This window comes from Pseudophryne corroboree, unplaced genomic scaffold (genome assembly GCF_028390025.1).
Source record: "Pseudophryne corroboree isolate aPseCor3 unplaced genomic scaffold, aPseCor3.hap2 scaffold_667, whole genome shotgun sequence".
In the NCBI taxonomy this organism is placed as follows: domain Eukaryota; kingdom Metazoa; phylum Chordata; class Amphibia; order Anura; family Myobatrachidae; genus Pseudophryne; species Pseudophryne corroboree.
Window position 1 is genome coordinate 1 of NW_026970254.1, and position 18,580 is coordinate 18,580.

Below are 18,580 nucleotides of genomic sequence, written 5' to 3' on the forward strand. Positions count from 1 at the left end.
AGAAGATAGAAAGAAAAAAAAAACTACCACAGGTAGGTGGCATACAATTATGGATGGAACGAGCGACTGCTGACACAGAGGTAGCTACAGCCATGGACTACCGTACTGCGTCTGCTGCTAATATAGACTGGATGATAATGATATAAAAAATATATATATATATCACTACTGCAGCCGGACAGGTAAATATTATATAATGACGGACCTGCTGGACACTGTCAGCAGCACTGCAGACTCCTAAAGTAAGCTACTAGTAGTATCAAGAAGATAGAAAAAAAAAAACACCACAGGTAGGTGGTATACAATTATGGATGGACGAGCGACTGCCGACACAGAGGTAGCTACAGCCGTGGACTACCGTTACTGCGTCTGCTGCTAATATAGACTGGATGATAATGATATAAAAATATATATATATATATATATCACTACTGCAGCCGGACAGGTATATATTATATAATGACGGACCTGCTGGACACTGTCAGCAGCACTGCAGACTCCTAGAGTAAGCTACTAGTAGTATCAAGAAGATAGAAAAAAAAAACACCACAGGTAGCTGGTATACAATTATGGATGGACGAGCGACTGCCGACACAGAGGTAGCTACAGCCGTGGACTACCGTACTGCGTCTGCTGCTAATATAGACTGGATGATAATGATATAAAAAATATATATTTATATCACTACTGCAGCCGGACAGGTATATATTATATAATGACGGACCTGCTGGACACTGTCAGCAGCACTGCAGACTCCTAAAGTAAGCTACTAGTAGTATCAAGAAGATAGGGAAAAAAACACCACAGGTAGGTGGTATACAATTATGGATGGACGAGCGACTGCCGACACAGAGGTAGCTACAGCCGTGGACTACCGTACTGCGTCTGCTGCTAATATAGACTGGATGATAATGATATAAAAAATATATATATATATCACTACTGCAGCCGGACAGGTATATATTATATAATGACGGACCTGCTGGACACTGTCAGCAGCACTGCAGACTCCTAAAGTAAGCTACTAGTAGTATCAAGAAGATAGAAAAAAAAAAAACACCACAGGTAGGTGGTACACAATTATGGATGGACGAGCGACTGCCGACACAGAGGTAGCTACAGCCGTGGACTACCGTACTGCGTCTGCTGCTAATATAGACTGGATGATAATGATATAAAATATATATATATATATCACTACTGCAGCCGGACAGGTATATATTATATAATGACGGACCTGCTGGACACTGTCAGCAGCACTGCAGACTCCTAAAGTAAGCTACTAGTAGTATCAAGAAGATAGAAAAAAAAAACACCACAGGTAGGTGGTATACAATTATGGATGGACGAGCGACTGCCGACACAGAGGTAGCTACAGCCGTGGACTACCGTACTGCGTCTGCTGCTAATATAGACTGGATGATAATGATATAAAATATATATATATCACTACTGCAGCCGGACAGGTATATATTATATAATGACGGACCTGCTGGACACTGTCAGCAGCACTGCAGACTCCTAAAGTAAGCTACTAGTAGTATCAAGAAGATAGAAAAAAAAAACACCACAGGTAGGTGGTATACAATTAAGGATGGACGAGCGACTGCCGACACAGAGGTAGCTACAGCCGTGGACTACCATACTGCGTCTGCTGCTAATATAGACTGGATGATAATGATATAAAAAAAAAATATATATATATATATCACTACTGCAGCCGGGACAGGTATATATTATATAATGACGGACCTGCTGGACACTGTCAGCAGCACTGCAGACTCCTAAAGTAAGCTACTAGTAGTATCAAGAAGATAGAAAGAAAAAAAAAAACACCACAGGTAGGTGGTATACAATTATGGATGGACGAGCGACTGCCGACACAGAGGTAGCTACAGCCGTGGACTACCGTACTGCGTCTGCTGCTAATATAGACTGGATGATAATGATATAAAAAATATATATATATATATCACTACTGCAGCCGGACAGGTAAATATTATATAATGACGGACCTGCTGGACACTGTCAGCAGCACTGCAGACTCCTAAAGTAAGCTACTAGTAGTATCAAGAAGATAGAAAAAAAAAACACCACAGGTAGGTGGTATACAATTATGGATGGACGAGCGACTGCCGACACAGAGGTAGCTACAGCCGTGGACTACCGTACTGCGTCTGCTGCTAATATAGACTGGATGATAATGATATAAAAAATATATATATATATCACTACTGCAGCCGGACAGGTATATATTATATAATGACGGACCTGCTGGACACTGTCAGCAGCACTGCAGACTCCTAAAGTAAGCTACTAGTAGTATCAAGAAGATAGAAAAAAAAAAAACACCACAGGTAGGTGGTATACAATTATGGATGGACGAGCGACTGCCGACACAGAGGTAGCTACAGCCGTGGACTACCGTACTGCGTCTGCTGCTAATATAGACTGGATGATAATGATATAAAAAATATATATATATTAGTACTGCAGCCGGACAGGTATATATTATATAATGACGGACCTGCTGGACACTGTCAGCAGCACTGCAGACTCCTAAAGTAAGCTACTTGTAGTATCAAGAAGATAGAAAGAAAAAAAAAACTACCACAGGTAGGTGGCATACAATTATGGATGGACGAGCGACTGCCGACACAGAGGTAGCTACAGCCATGGACTACCGTACTGCGTCTGCTGCTAATATAGACTGGATGATAATGATATAAAAAATATATATATATATATCACTACTGCAGCCGGACAGGTAAATATTATATAATGACGGACCTGCTGGACACTGTCAGCAGCACTGCAGACTCCTAAAGTAAGCTACTAGTAGTATCAAGAAGATAGAAAAAAAAACACCCACAGGTAGGTGGTATACAATTATGGATGGACGAGCGACTGCCGACACAGAGGTAGCTATAGCCGTGGACTACCGTACTGCGTCTGCTGCTAATATAGACTGGATGATAATGATATAAAATATATATATATATATATCACTACTGCAGCCGGACAGGTATATATTATATAATGACGGACCTGCTGGACACTGTCAGCAGCACTGCAGACTCCTAAAGTAAGCTACTAGTAGTATCAAGAAGATAGAAAAAAAAAAAACACCACAGGTAGGTGGTATACAATTATGGATGGACAAGCGACTGCCGACACAGAGGTAGCTACAGCCATGGACTACCGTACTGCGTCTGCTGCTAATATAGACTGGATGATAATGATATAAAAAATATATATATATATCACTACTGCAGCCGGACAGGTATATATTATATAATGACGGACCTGCTGGACACTGTCAGCAGCACTGCAGACTCCTAAAGTAAGCTACTAGTAGTATCAAGAAGATAGAAAAAAAAAAAACACCACAGGTAGGTGGTATACAATTATGGATGGACGAGCGACTGCCGACACAGAGGTAGCTACAGCCGTGGACTACCGTACTGCGTCTGCTGCTAATATAGACTGGATGATAATGATATAAAAAATATATATATATATCACTACTGCAGCCGGACAGGTATATATTATATAATGACGGACCTGCTGGACACTGTCAGCAGCACTGCAGACTCCTAAAGTAAGCTACTAGTAGTATCAAGAAGATAGAAGAAAAAAAAACACCACAGGTAGGTGGTATACAATTATGGATGGACGAGCGACTGCCGACACAGAGGTAGCTACAGCCGTGGACTACCGTACTGCATCTGCTGCTAATATAGACTGGATGATAATGATATAAAAAATATATATATATTAGTACTGCAGCCGGACAGGTATATATTATATAATGACGGACCTGCTGGACACTGTCAGCAGCACTGCAGACTCCTAAAGTAAGCTACTTGTAGTATCAAGAAGATAGAAAGAAAAAAAAAACTACCACAGGTAGGTGGCATACAATTATGGATGGACGAGCGACTGCCGACACAGAGGTAGCTACAGCCATGGACTACCGTACTGCGTCTGCTGCTAATATAGACTGGATGATAATGATATAAAAAATATATATATATATCACTACTGCAGCCGGACAGGTAAATATTATATAATGACGGACCTGCTGGACACTGTCAGCAGCACTGCAGACTCCTAAAGTAAGCTACTAGTAGTATCAAGAAGATAGAAAAAAAAAAAACACCACAGGTAGGTGGTATACAATTATGGATGGACGAGCGACTGCCGACACAGAGGTAGCTACAGCCGTGGACTACCGTACTGCGTCTGCTGCTAATATAGACTGGATGATAATGATATAAAAATATATATATATATCACTACTGCAGCCGGACAGGTATATATTATATAATGACGGACCTGCTGGACACTGTCAGCAGCACTGCAGACTCCTAGAGTAAGCTACTAGTAGTATCAAGAAGATAGAAAAAAAAAACACCACAGGTAGCTGGTATACAATTATGGATGGACGAGCGACTGCCGACACAGAGGTAGCTACAGCCGTGGACTACCGTACTGCGTCTGCTGCTAATATAGACTGGATGATAATGATATAAAAAATATATATTTATATCACTACTGCAGCCGGACAGGTATATATTATATAATGACGGACCTGCTGGACACTGTCAGCAGCACTGCAGACTCCTAAAGTAAGCTACTAGTAGTATCAAGAAGATAGGGAAAAAAACACCACAGGTAGGTGGTATACAATTATGGATGGACGAGCGACTGCCGACACAGAGGTAGCTACAGCCGTGGACTACCGTACTGCGTCTGCTGCTAATATAGACTGGATGATAATGATATAAAAAATATATATATATATCACTACTGCAGCCGGACAGGTATATATTATATAATGACGGACCTGCTGGACACTGTCAGCAGCACTGCAGACTCCTAAAGTAAGCTACTAGTAGTATCAAGAAGATAGAAAAAAAAAAAACACCACAGGTAGGTGGTACACAATTATGGATGGACGAGCGACTGCCGACACAGAGGTAGCTACAGCCGTGGACTACCGTACTGCGTCTGCTGCTAATATAGACTGGATGATAATGATATAAAAAATATATATATATATCACTACTGCAGCCGGACAGGTATATATTATATAATGACGGACCTGCTGGACACTGTCAGCAGCACTGCAGACTCCTAAAGTAAGCTACTAGTAGTATCAAGAAGATAGAAAGAAAAAAAAACACCACAGGTAGGTGGTATACAATTATGGATGGACGAGCGACTGCCGACACAGTGGTAGCTACAGCCGTGGACTACCGTACTGCGTCTGCTGCTAATATAGACTGGATGATAATGATATAAAAAATATATATATATATATCACTACTGCAGCCGGACAGGTATATATTATATAATGACGGACCTGCTGGACACTGTCAGCAGCACTGCAGACTCCTAAAGTAAGCTACTAGTAGTATCAAGAAGATAGAAAAAAAAAAACACCACAGGTAGGTGGTATACAATTATGGATGGACGAGCGACTGCCGACACAGAGGTAGCTACAGCCGTGGACTACCGTACTGCGTCTGCTGCTAATATAGACTGGATGATAATGATATAAAATATATATATATATATATCACTACTGCAGCCGGACAGGTATATATTATATAATGACGGACCTGCTGGACACTGTCAGCAGCACTGCAGACTCCTAAAGTAAGCTACTAGTAGTATCAAGAAGATAGAAAAAAAAAACACCACAGGTAGGTGGTATACAATTAAGGATGGACGAGCGACTGCCGACACAGAGGTAGCTACAGCCGTGGACTACCATACTGCGTCTGCTGCTAATATAGACTGGATGATAATGATATAAAAAAAATATATATATATATCACTACTGCAGCCGGACAGGTATATATTATATAATGACGGACCTGCTGGACACTGTCAGCAGCACTGCAGACTCCTAAAGTAAGCTACTAGTAGTATCAAGAAGATAGAAAGAAAAAAAAAACACCACAGGTAGGTGGTATACAATTATGGATGGACGAGCGACTGCCGACACAGAGGTAGCTACAGCCGTGGACTACCGTACTGCGTCTGCTGCTAATATAGACTGGATGATAATGATATAAAAAATATATATATATATATCACTACTGCAGCCGGACAGGTAAATATTATATAATGACGGACCTGCTGGACACTGTCAGCAGCACTGCAGACTCCTAAAGTAAGCTACTAGTAGTATCAAGAAGATAGAAAAAAAAAACACCACAGGTAGGTGGTATACAATTATGGATGGAACTGCCGACACAGAGGTAGCTACAGCCGTGGACTACCGTACTGCGTCTGCTGCTTAATTATAGACTGGATGATAATGATATAAAAAATATATATATATATCACTACTGCAGCCGGACAGGTATATATTATATAATGACGGACCTGCTGGACACTGTCAGCAGCACTGCAGACTCCTAAAGTAAGCTACTAGTAGTATCAAGAAGATAGAAAAAAAAAAAACACCACAGGTAGGTGGTATACAATTATGGATGGACGAGCGACTGCCGACACAGAGGTAGCTACAGCCGTGGACTACCGTACTGCGTCTGCTGCTAATATAGACTGGATGATAATGATATAAAAAATATATATATATTAGTACTGCAGCCGGACAGGTATATATTATATAATGACGGACCTGCTGGACACTGTCAGCAGCACTGCAGACTCCTAAAGTAAGCTACTTGTAGTATCAAGAAGATAGAAAGAAAAAAAAAACTACCACAGGTAGGTGGCATACAATTATGGATGGACGAGCGACTGCCGACACAGAGGTAGCTACAGCCATGGACTACCGTACTGCGTCTGCTGCTAATATAGACTGGATGATAATGATATAAAATATATATATATATATCACTACTGCAGCCGGACAGGTAAATATTATATAATGACGGACCTGCTGGACACTGTCAGCAGCACTGCAGACTCCTAAAGTAAGCTACTAGTAGTATCAAGAAGATAGAAAAAAAAAAACACCACAGGTAGGTGGTATACAATTATGGATGGACGAGCGACTGCCGACACAGAGGTAGCTATAGCCGTGGACTACCGTACTGCGTCTGCTGCTAATATAGACTGGATGATAATGATATAAAAAAAATATATATATATCACTACTGCAGCCGGACAGGTATATATTATATAATGACGGACCTGCTGGACACTGTCAGCAGCACTGCAGACTCCTAAAGTAATCTACTAGTAGTATCAAGAAGATAGAAAGAAAAAAAAAACACCACAGGTAGGTGGTATACAATTATGGATGGACGAGCGACTGCCGACACAGAGGTAGCTACAGCCGTGGACTACCGTACTGCGTCTGCTGCTAATATAGACTGGATGATAATGATATAAAAAATATATATATATATCACTACTGCAGCCGGACAGGTATATATTATATAATGACGGACCTGCTGGACACTGTCAGCAGCACTGCAGACTCCTAAAGTAAGCTACTAGTAGTATCAAGAAGATAGAAAAAAAAAAAACACCACAGGTAGGTGGTATACAATTATGGATGGACGAGCGACTGCCGACACAGAGGTAGCTACAGCCGTGGACTACCGTACTGCGTCTGCTGCTATAATAGACTGGATGATAATGATATAAAAAAATATATATATATTAGTACTGCAGCCGGACAGGGTATATATTATATAATGACGGACCTGCTGGACACTGTCAGCAGCACTGCAGACTCCTAAAGTAAGCTACTTGTAGTATCAAGAAGATAGAAAGAAAAAAAAAACTACCACAGGTAGGTGGCATACAATTATGGATGGACGAGCGACTGCCGACACAGAGGTAGCTACAGCCATGGACTACCATACTGCGTCTGCTGCTAATATAGACTGGATGATAATGATATAAAAAATATATATATATATCACTACTGCAGCCGGACAGGTAAATATTATATAATGACGGACCTGCTGGACACTGTCCAGCAGCACTGCAGACTCCTAAAGTAAGCTACTAGTAGTATCAAGAAGATAGGAAAAAAAAACACCACAGGTAGGTGGTATACAATTATGGATGGACGAGCGACTGCCGACACAGAGGTAGCTACAGCCGTGGACTACCGTACTGCGTCTGCTGCTAATATAGACTGGATGATAATGATATAAAAAATATATATATATTAGTACTGCAGCCGGACAGGTATATATTATATAATGACGGACCTGCTGGACACTGTCAGCAGCACTGCAGACTCCTAAAGTAAGCTACTTGTAGTATCAAGAAGATAGAAAAAAAAAAAAAAACTACCACAGGTAGGTGGCATACAATTATGGATGGACGAGCGACTGCCGACACAGAGGTAGCTACAGCCATGGACTACCGTACTGCGTCTGCTGCTAATATAGACTGGATGATAATGATATAAAAATATATATATATATATCACTACTGCAGCCGGACAGGTAAATATTATATAATGACGGACCTGCTGGACACTGTCAGCAGCACTGCAGACTCCTAAAGTAAGCTACTAGTAGTATCAAGAAGATAGAAAAAAAAAAACACCACAGGTAGGTGGTATACAATTATGGATGGACGAGCGACTGCCGACACAGAGGTAGCTATAGCCGTGGACTACCGTACTGCGTCTGCTGCTAATATAGACTGGATGATAATGATATAAAAAAAATATATATATATCACTACTGCAGCCGGACAGGTATATATTATATAATGACGGACCTGCTGGACACTGTCAGCAGCACTGCAGACTCCTAAAGTAATCTACTAGTAGTATCAAGAAGATAGAAAAAAAAAAAAACACCACAGGTAGGTGGTATACAATTATGGATGGACGAGCGACTGCCGACACAGAGGTAGCTACAGCCGTGGACTACCGTACTGCGTCTGCTGCTAATATAGACTGGATGATAATGATATAAAAATATATATATATATATATATATATATCACTACTGCAGCCGGACAGGTATATATTATATAATGACGGACCTGCTGGACACTGTCAGCAGCACTGCAGACTCCTAAAGTAAGCTACTAGTAGTATCAAGAAGATAGAAAAAAAAAACACCACAGGTAGGTGGTATACAATTATGGATGGACGAGCGACTGCCGACACAGAGGTAGCTACAGCCGTGGACTACCGTACTGCGTCTGCTGCTAATATAGACTGGATGATAATGATATAAAAAATATATATATATTAGTACTGCAGCCGGACAGGTATATATTATATAATGACGGACCTGCTGGACACTGTCAGCAGCACTGCAGACTCCTAAAGTAAGCTACTTGTAGTATCAAGAAGATAGAAAGAAAAAAAAAACTACCACAGGTAGGTGGCATACAATTATGGATGGACGAGCGACTGCCGACACAGAGGTAGCTACAGCCATGGACTACCATACTGCGTCTGCTGCTAATATAGACTGGATGATAATGATATAAAAAAATATATATATATATCACTACTGCAGCCGGACAGGTAAATATTATATAATGACGGACCTGCTGGACACTGTCAGCAGCACTGCAGACTCCTAAAGTAAGCTACTAGTAGTATCAAGAAGATAGAAAAAAAAAACACCACAGGTAGGTGGTATACAATTATGGATGGACGAGCGACTGCCGACACAGAGGTAGCTATAGCCGTGGACTACCGTACTGCGTCTGCTGCTAATATAGACTGGATGATAATGATATAAAAAAAATATATATATATCACTACTGCAGCCGGACAGGTATATATTATATAATGACGGACCTGCTGGACACTGTCAGCAGCACTGCAGACTCCTAAAGTAATCTACTAGTAGTATCAAGAAGATAGAAAAAAAAAAAACACCACAGGTAGGTGGTATACAATTATGGATGGACGAGCGACTGCCGACACAGAGGTAGCTACAGCCGTGGACTACCGTACTGCGTCTGCTGCTAATTATAGACTGGATGATAATGATATAAAAAATATATATATATATCACTACTGCAGCCGGACAGGTATATATTATATAATGACGGACCTGCTGGGACACTGTCAGCAGCACTGCAGACTCCTAAAGTAAGCTACTAGTAGTATCAAGAAGATAGAAAAAAAAAACACCACAGGTAGGTGGTTATACAATTATGGATGGACAAGCGACTGCCGACACAGAGGTAGCTACAGCCGTGGACTACCGTACTGCGTCTGCTGCTAATATAGACTGGATGATAATGATATAAAAAATATATATATATTAGTACTGCAGCCGGACAGGTATATATTATATAATGACGGACCTGCTGGACACTGTCAGCAGCACTGCAGACTCCTAAAGTAAGCTACTTGTAGTATCAAGAAGATAGAAAGAAAAAAAAAACTACCACAGGTTAGGTGGCATACAATTATGGATGGACGAGCGAGACTGCCGACACAGAGGTAGCTACAGCCATGGACTACCGTACTGCGTCTGCTGCTAATATAGACTGGATGATAATGATATAAAAATATATATATATATATCACTACTGCAGCCGGACAGGTAAATATTATATAATGACGGACCTGCTGGACACTGTCAGCAGCACTGCAGACTCCTAAAGTAAGCTACTAGTAGTATCAAGAAGATAGAAAAAAAAAAACACCACAGGTAGGTGGTATACAATTATGGATGGACGAGCGACTGCCGACACAGAGGTAGCTACAGCCGTGGACTACCGTACTGCGTCTGCTGCTAATATAGACTGGATGATAATGATATAAAAAATATATATATATATATCACTACTGCAGCCGGACAGGTATATATTATATAATGACGGACCTGCTGGACACTGTCAGCAGCACTGCAGACTCCTAAAGTAAGCTACTAGTAGTATCAAGAAGATAGAAAAAAAAAAACACCACAGGTAGGTGGTATACAATTATGGATGGACGAGCGACTGCCGACACAGAGGTAGCTACAGCCGTGGACTACCGTACTGCGTCTGCTGCTAATATAGACTGGATGATAATGATATAAAATATATATATATATATATCACTACTGCAGCCGGACAGGTATATATTATATAATGACGGACCTGCTGGACACTGTCAGCAGCACTGCAGACTCCTAAAGTAAGCTACTAGTAGTATCAAGAAGATAGAAAAAAAAAACACCACAGGTAGGTGGTATACAATTAAGGATGGACGAGCGACTGCCGACACAGAGGTAGCTACAGCCGTGGACTACCATACTGCGTCTGCTGCTAATATAGACTGGATGATAATGATATAAAAAAAATATATATATATATCACTACTGCAGCCGGACAGGTATATATTATATAATGACGGACCTGCTGGACACTGTCAGCAGCACTGCAGACTCCTAAAGTAAGCTACTAGTAGTATCAAGAAGATAGAAAGAAAAAAAAAACACCACAGGTTAGGTGGTATACAATTATGGATGGACGAGCGACTGCCGACACAGAGGTAGCTACAGCCGTGGACTACCGTACTGCGTCTGCTGCTAATATAGACTGGATGATAATGATATAAAAAATATATATATATATATCACTACTGCAGCCGGACAGGTAAATATTATATAATGACGGACCTGCTGGACACTGTCAGCAGCACTGCAGACTCCTAAAGTAAGCTACTAGTAGTATCAAGAAGATAGAAAAAAAAAACACCACAGGTAGGTGGTATACAATTATGGATGGACGAGCGACTGCCGACACAGAGGTAGCTACAGCCGTGGACTACCGTACTGCGTCTGCTGCTAATATAGACTGGATGATAATGATATAAAAAATATATATATATATCACTACTGCAGCCGGACAGGTATATATTATATAATGACGGACCTGCTGGACACTGTCAGCAGCACTGCAGACTCCTAAAGTAAGCTACTAGTAGTATCAAGAAGATAGAAAAAAAAAAAACACCACAGGTAGGTGGTATACAATTATGGATGGACGAGCGACTGCCGACACAAGGTAGCTACAGCCGTGGACTACCGTACTGCGTCTGCTGCTAATATAGACTGGATGATAATGATATAAAAAATATATATATATTAGTACTGCAGCCGGACAGGTATATATTATATAATGACGGACCTGCTGGACACTGTCAGCAGCACTGCAGACTCCTAAAGTAAGCTACTTGTAGTATCAAGAAGATAGAAAGAAAAAAAAAACTACCACAGGTAGGTGGCATACAATTATGGATGGACGAGCGACTGCCGACACAGAGGTAGCTACAGCCATGGACTACCGTACTGCGTCTGCTGCTAATATAGACTGGATGATAATGATATAAAATATATATATATATATCACTACTGCAGCCGGACAGGTAAATATTATATAATGACGGACCTGCTGGACACTGTCAGCAGCACTGCAGACTCCTAAAGTAAGCTACTAGTAGTATCAAGAAGATAGAAAAAAAAAAACACCACAGGTAGGTGGTATACAATTATGGATGGACGAGCGACTGCCGACACAGAGGTAGCTATAGCCGTGGACTACCGTACTGCGTCTGCTGCTAATATAGACTGGATGATAATGATATAAAAAAAATATATATATATCACTACTGCAGCCGGACAGGTATATATTATATAATGACGGACCTGCTGGACACTGTCAGCAGCACTGCAGACTCCTAAAGTAATCTACTAGTAGTATCAAGAAGATAGAAAGAAAAAAAAAAACACCACAGGTAGGTGGTATACAATTATGGATGGACGAGCGACTGCCGACACAGAGGTAGCTACAGCCGTGGACTACCGTACTGCGTCTGCTGCTAATATAGACTGGATGATAATGATATAAAAAATATATATATATATCACTACTGCAGCCGGACAGGTATATATTATATAATGACGGACCTGCTGGACACTGTCAGCAGCACTGCAGACTCCTAAAGTAAGCTACTAGTAGTATCAAGAAGATAGAAAAAAAAAAACACCACAGGTAGGTGGTATACAATTATGGATGGACGAGCGACTGCCGACACAGAGGTAGCTACAGCCGTGGACTACCGTACTGCGTCTGCTGCTATAATAGACTGGATGATAATGATATAAAAAATATATATATATTAGTACTGCAGCCGGACAGGTATATATTATATAATGACGGACCTGCTGGACACTGTCAGCAGCACTGCAGACTCCTAAAGTAAGCTACTTGTAGTATCAAGAAGATAGAAAGAAAAAAAAAACTACCACAGGTAGGTGGCATACAATTATGGATGGACGAGCGACTGCCGACACAGAGGTAGCTACAGCCATGGACTACCGTACTGCGTCTGCTGCTAATATAGACTGGATGATAATGATATAAAAAATATATATATATATCACTACTGCAGCCGGACAGGTAAATATTATATAATGACGGACCTGCTGGACACTGTCAGCAGCACTGCAGACTCCTAAAGTAAGCTACTAGTAGTATCAAGAAGATAGGAAAAAAAAACACCACAGGTAGGTGGTATACAATTATGGATGGACGAGCGACTGCCGACACAGAGGTAGCTACAGCCGTGGACTACCGTACTGCGTCTGCTGCTAATATAGACTGGATGATAATGATATAAAAAATATATATATATTAGTACTGCAGCCGGACAGGTATATATTATATAATGACGGACCTGCTGGACACTGTCAGCAGCACTGCAGACTCCTAAAGTAAGCTACTTGTAGTATCAAGAAGATAGAAAAAAAAAAAAAACTACCACAGGTAGGTGGCATACAATTATGGATGGACGAGCGACTGCCGACACAGAGGTAGCTACAGCCATGGACTACCGTACTGCGTCTGCTGCTAATATAGACTGGATGATAATGATATAAAAATATATATATATATATCACTACTGCAGCCGGACAGGTAAATATTATATAATGACGGACCTGCTGGACACTGTCAGCAGCACTGCAGACTCCTAAAGTAAGCTACTAGTAGTATCAAGAAGATAGAAAAAAAAAAAACACCACAGGTAGGTGGTATACAATTATGGATGGACGAGCGACTGCCGACACAGAGGTAGCTATAGCCGTGGACTACCGTACTGCGTCTGCTGCTAATATAGACTGGATGATAATGATATAAAAAAAATATATATATATCACTACTGCAGCCGGACAGGTATATATTATATAATGACGGACCTGCTGGACACTGTCAGCAGCACTGCAGACTCCTAAAGTAATCTACTAGTAGTATCAAGAAGATAGAAAAAAAAAAAAACACCACAGGTAGGTGGTATACAATTATGGATGGACGAGCGACTGCCGACACAGAGGTAGCTACAGCCGTGGACTACCGTACTGCGTCTGCTGCTAATATAGACTGGATGATAATGATATAAAAATATATATATATATATATATATATCACTACTGCAGCCGGACAGGTATATATTATATAATGACGGACCTGCTGGACACTGTCAGCAGCACTGCAGACTCCTAAAGTAAGCTACTAGTAGTATCAAGAAGATAGAAAAAAAAAAACACCACAGGTAGGTGGTATACAATTATGGATGGACGAGCGACTGCCGACACAGAGGTAGCTACAGCCGTGGACTACCGTACTGCGTCTGCTGCTAATATAGACTGGATGATAATGATATAAAAAATATATATATATTAGTACTGCAGCCGGACAGGTATATATTATATAATGACGGACCTGCTGGACACTGTCAGCAGCACTGCAGACTCCTAAAGTAAGCTACTTGTAGTATCAAGAAGATAGAAAGAAAAAAAAAACTACCACAGGTAGGTGGCATACAATTATGGATGGACGAGCGACTGCCGACACAGAGGTAGCTACAGCCATGGACTACCATACTGCGTCTGCTGCTAATATAGACTGGATGATAATGATATAAAAAATATATATATATATCACTACTGCAGCCGGACAGGTAAATATTATATAATGACGGACCTGCTGGACACTGTCAGCAGCACTGCAGACTCCTAAAGTAAGCTACTAGTAGTATCAAGAAGATAGAAAAAAAAAAACACCACAGGTAGGTGGTATACAATTATGGATGGACGAGCGACTGCCGACACAGAGGTAGCTATAGCCGTGGACTACCGTACTGCGTCTGCTGCTAATATAGACTGGATGATAATGATATAAAAAAAATATATATATATCACTACTGCAGCCGGACAGGTATATATTATATAATGACGGACCTGCTGGACACTGTCAGCAGCACTGCAGACTCCTAAAGTAATCTACTAGTAGTATCAAGAAGATAGAAAAAAAAAAAACACCACAGGTAGGTGGTATACAATTATGGATGGACGAGCGACTGCCGACACAGAGGTAGCTACAGCCGTGGACTACCGTACTGCGTCTGCTGCTAATATAGACTGGATGATAATGATATAAAAAATATATATATATATCACTACTGCAGCCGGACAGGTATATATTATATAATGACGGACCTGCTGGACACTGTCAGCAGCACTGCAGACTCCTAAAGTAAGCTACTAGTAGTATCAAGAAGATAGAAAAAAAAAAACACCACAGGTAGGTGGTATACAATTATGGATGGACAAGCGACTGCCGACACAGAGGTAGCTACAGCCGTGGACTACCGTACTGCGTCTGCTGCTAATATAGACTGGATGATAATGATATAAAAAATATATATATATTAGTACTGCAGCCGGACAGGTATATATTATATAATGACGGACCTGCTGGACACTGTCAGCAGCACTGCAGACTCCTAAAGTAAGCTACTTGTAGTATCAAGAAGATAGAAAGAAAAAAAAAACTACCACAGGTAGGTGGCATACAATTATGGATGGACGAGCGACTGCCGACACAGAGGTAGCTACAGCCATGGACTACCGTACTGCGTCTGCTGCTAATATAGACTGGATGATAATGATATAAAAATATATATATATATATCACTACTGCAGCCGGACAGGTAAATATTATATAATGACGGACCTGCTGGACACTGTCAGCAGCACTGCAGACTCCTAAAGTAAGCTACTAGTAGTATCAAGAAGATAGAAAAAAAAAACACCACAGGTAGGTGGTATACAATTATGGATGGACGAGCGACTGCCGACACAGAGGTAGCTACAGCCGTGGACTACCGTACTGTGTCTGCTGCTAATATAGACTGGATGATAATGATATAAAAAATATATATATATTAGTACTGCAGCCGGACAGGTATATATTATATAATGACGGACCTGCTGGACACTGTCAGCAGCACTGCAGACTCCTAAAGTAAGCTACTTGTAGTATCAAGAAGATAGAAAGAAAAAAAAAACTACCACAGGTAGGTGGCATACAATTATGGATGGACGAGCGACTGCCGACACAGAGGTAGCTACAGCCATGGACTACCGTACTGCGTCTGCTGCTAATATAGACTGGATGATAATGATATAAAAATATATATATATATATCACTACTGCAGCCGGACAGGTAAATATTATATAATGACGGACCTGCTGGACACTGTCAGCAGCACTGCAGACTCCTAAAGTAAGCTACTAGTAGTATCAAGAAGATAGAAAAAAAAAACACCACAGGTAGGTGGTATACAATTATGGATGGACGAGCGACTGCCGACACAGAGGTAGCTATAGCCGTGGACTACCGTACTGCGTCTGCTGCTAATATAGACTGGATGATAATGATATAAAAAAAATATATATATATCACTACTGCAGCCGGACAGGTATATATTATATAATGACGGACCTGCTGGACACTGTCAGCAGCACTGCAGACTCCTAAAGTAATCTACTAGTAGTATCAAGAAGATAGAAAAAAAAAAAACACCACAGGTAGGTGGTATACAATTATGGATGGACGAGCGACTGCCGACACAGAGGTAGCTACAGCCGTGGACTACCGTACTGCGTCTGCTGCTAATATAGACTGGATGATAATGATATAAAAAATATATATATATATCACTACTGCAGCCGGACAGGTATATATTATATAATGACGGACCTGCTGGACACTGTCAGCAGCACTGCAGACTCCTAAAGTAAGCTACTAGTAGTATCAAGAAGATAGAAAAAAAAAACACCACAGGTAGGTGGTATACAATTATGGATGGACGAGCGACTGCCGACACAGAGGTAGCTACAGCCGTGGACTACCGTACTGCGTCTGCTGCTAATATAGACTGGATGATAATGATATAAAAAATATATATATATTAGTACTGCAGCCGGACAGGTATATATTATATAATGACGGACCTGCTGGACACTGTCAGCAGCACTGCAGACTCCTAAAGTAAGCTACTTGTAGTATCAAGAAGATAGAAAGAAAAAAAAAACTACCACAGGTAGGTGGCATACAATTATGGATGGACGAGCGACTGCCGACACAGAGGTAGCTACAGCCATGGACTACCGTACTGCGTCTGCTGCTAATATAGACTGGATGATAATGATATAAAAAATATATATATATCACTACTGCAGCCGGACAGGTAAATATTATATAATGACGGACCTGCTGGACACTGTCAGCAGCACTGCAGACTCCTAAAGTAAGCTACTAGTAGTATCAAGAAGATAGAAAAAAAAAAACACCACAGGTAGGTGGTATACAATTATGGATGGACGAGCGACTGCCGACACAGAGGTAGCTATAGCCGTGGACTACCGTACTGCGTCTGCTGCTAATATAGACTGGATGATAATGATATAAAAAAAATATATATATATCACTACTGCAGCCGGACAGGTATATATTATATAATGACGGACCTGCTGGACACTGTCAGCAGCACTGCAGACTCCTAAAGTAATCTACTAGTAGTATCAAGAAGATAGAAAAAAAAAAAACACCACAGGTAGGTGGTATACAATTATGGATGGACGAGCGACTGCCGACACAGAGGTAGCTACAGCCGTGGACTACCGTACTGCGTCTGCTGCTAATATAGACTGGATGATAATGATATAAAAAATATATATATATATCACTACTGCAGCCGGACAGGTATATATTATATAATGACGGACCTGCTGGACACTGTCAGCAGCACTGCAGACTCCTAAAGTAAGCTACTAGTAGTATCAAGAAGATAGAAAAAAAAAAAACACCACAGGTAGGTGGTATACAATTATGGATGGACAAGCGACTGCCGACACAGAGGTAGCTACAGCCATGGACTACCGTACTGCGTCTGCTGCTAATATAGACTGGATGATAATGATATAAAAAATATATATATATATCACTACTGCAGCCGGACAGGTATATATTATATAATGACGGACCTGCTGGACACTGTCAGCAGCACTGCAGACTCCTAAAGTAAGCTACTAGTAGTATCAAGAAGATAGAAAAAAAAAAACACCACAGGTAGGTGGTATACAATTATGGATGGACGAGCGACTGCCGACACAGAGGTAGCTACAGCCGTGGACTACCGTACTGCGTCTGCTGCTAATATAGACTGGATGATAATGATATAAAAAATATATATATATATCAGTACTGCAGCCGGACAGGTATATATTATATAATGACGGACCTGCTGGACACTGTCAGCAGCAC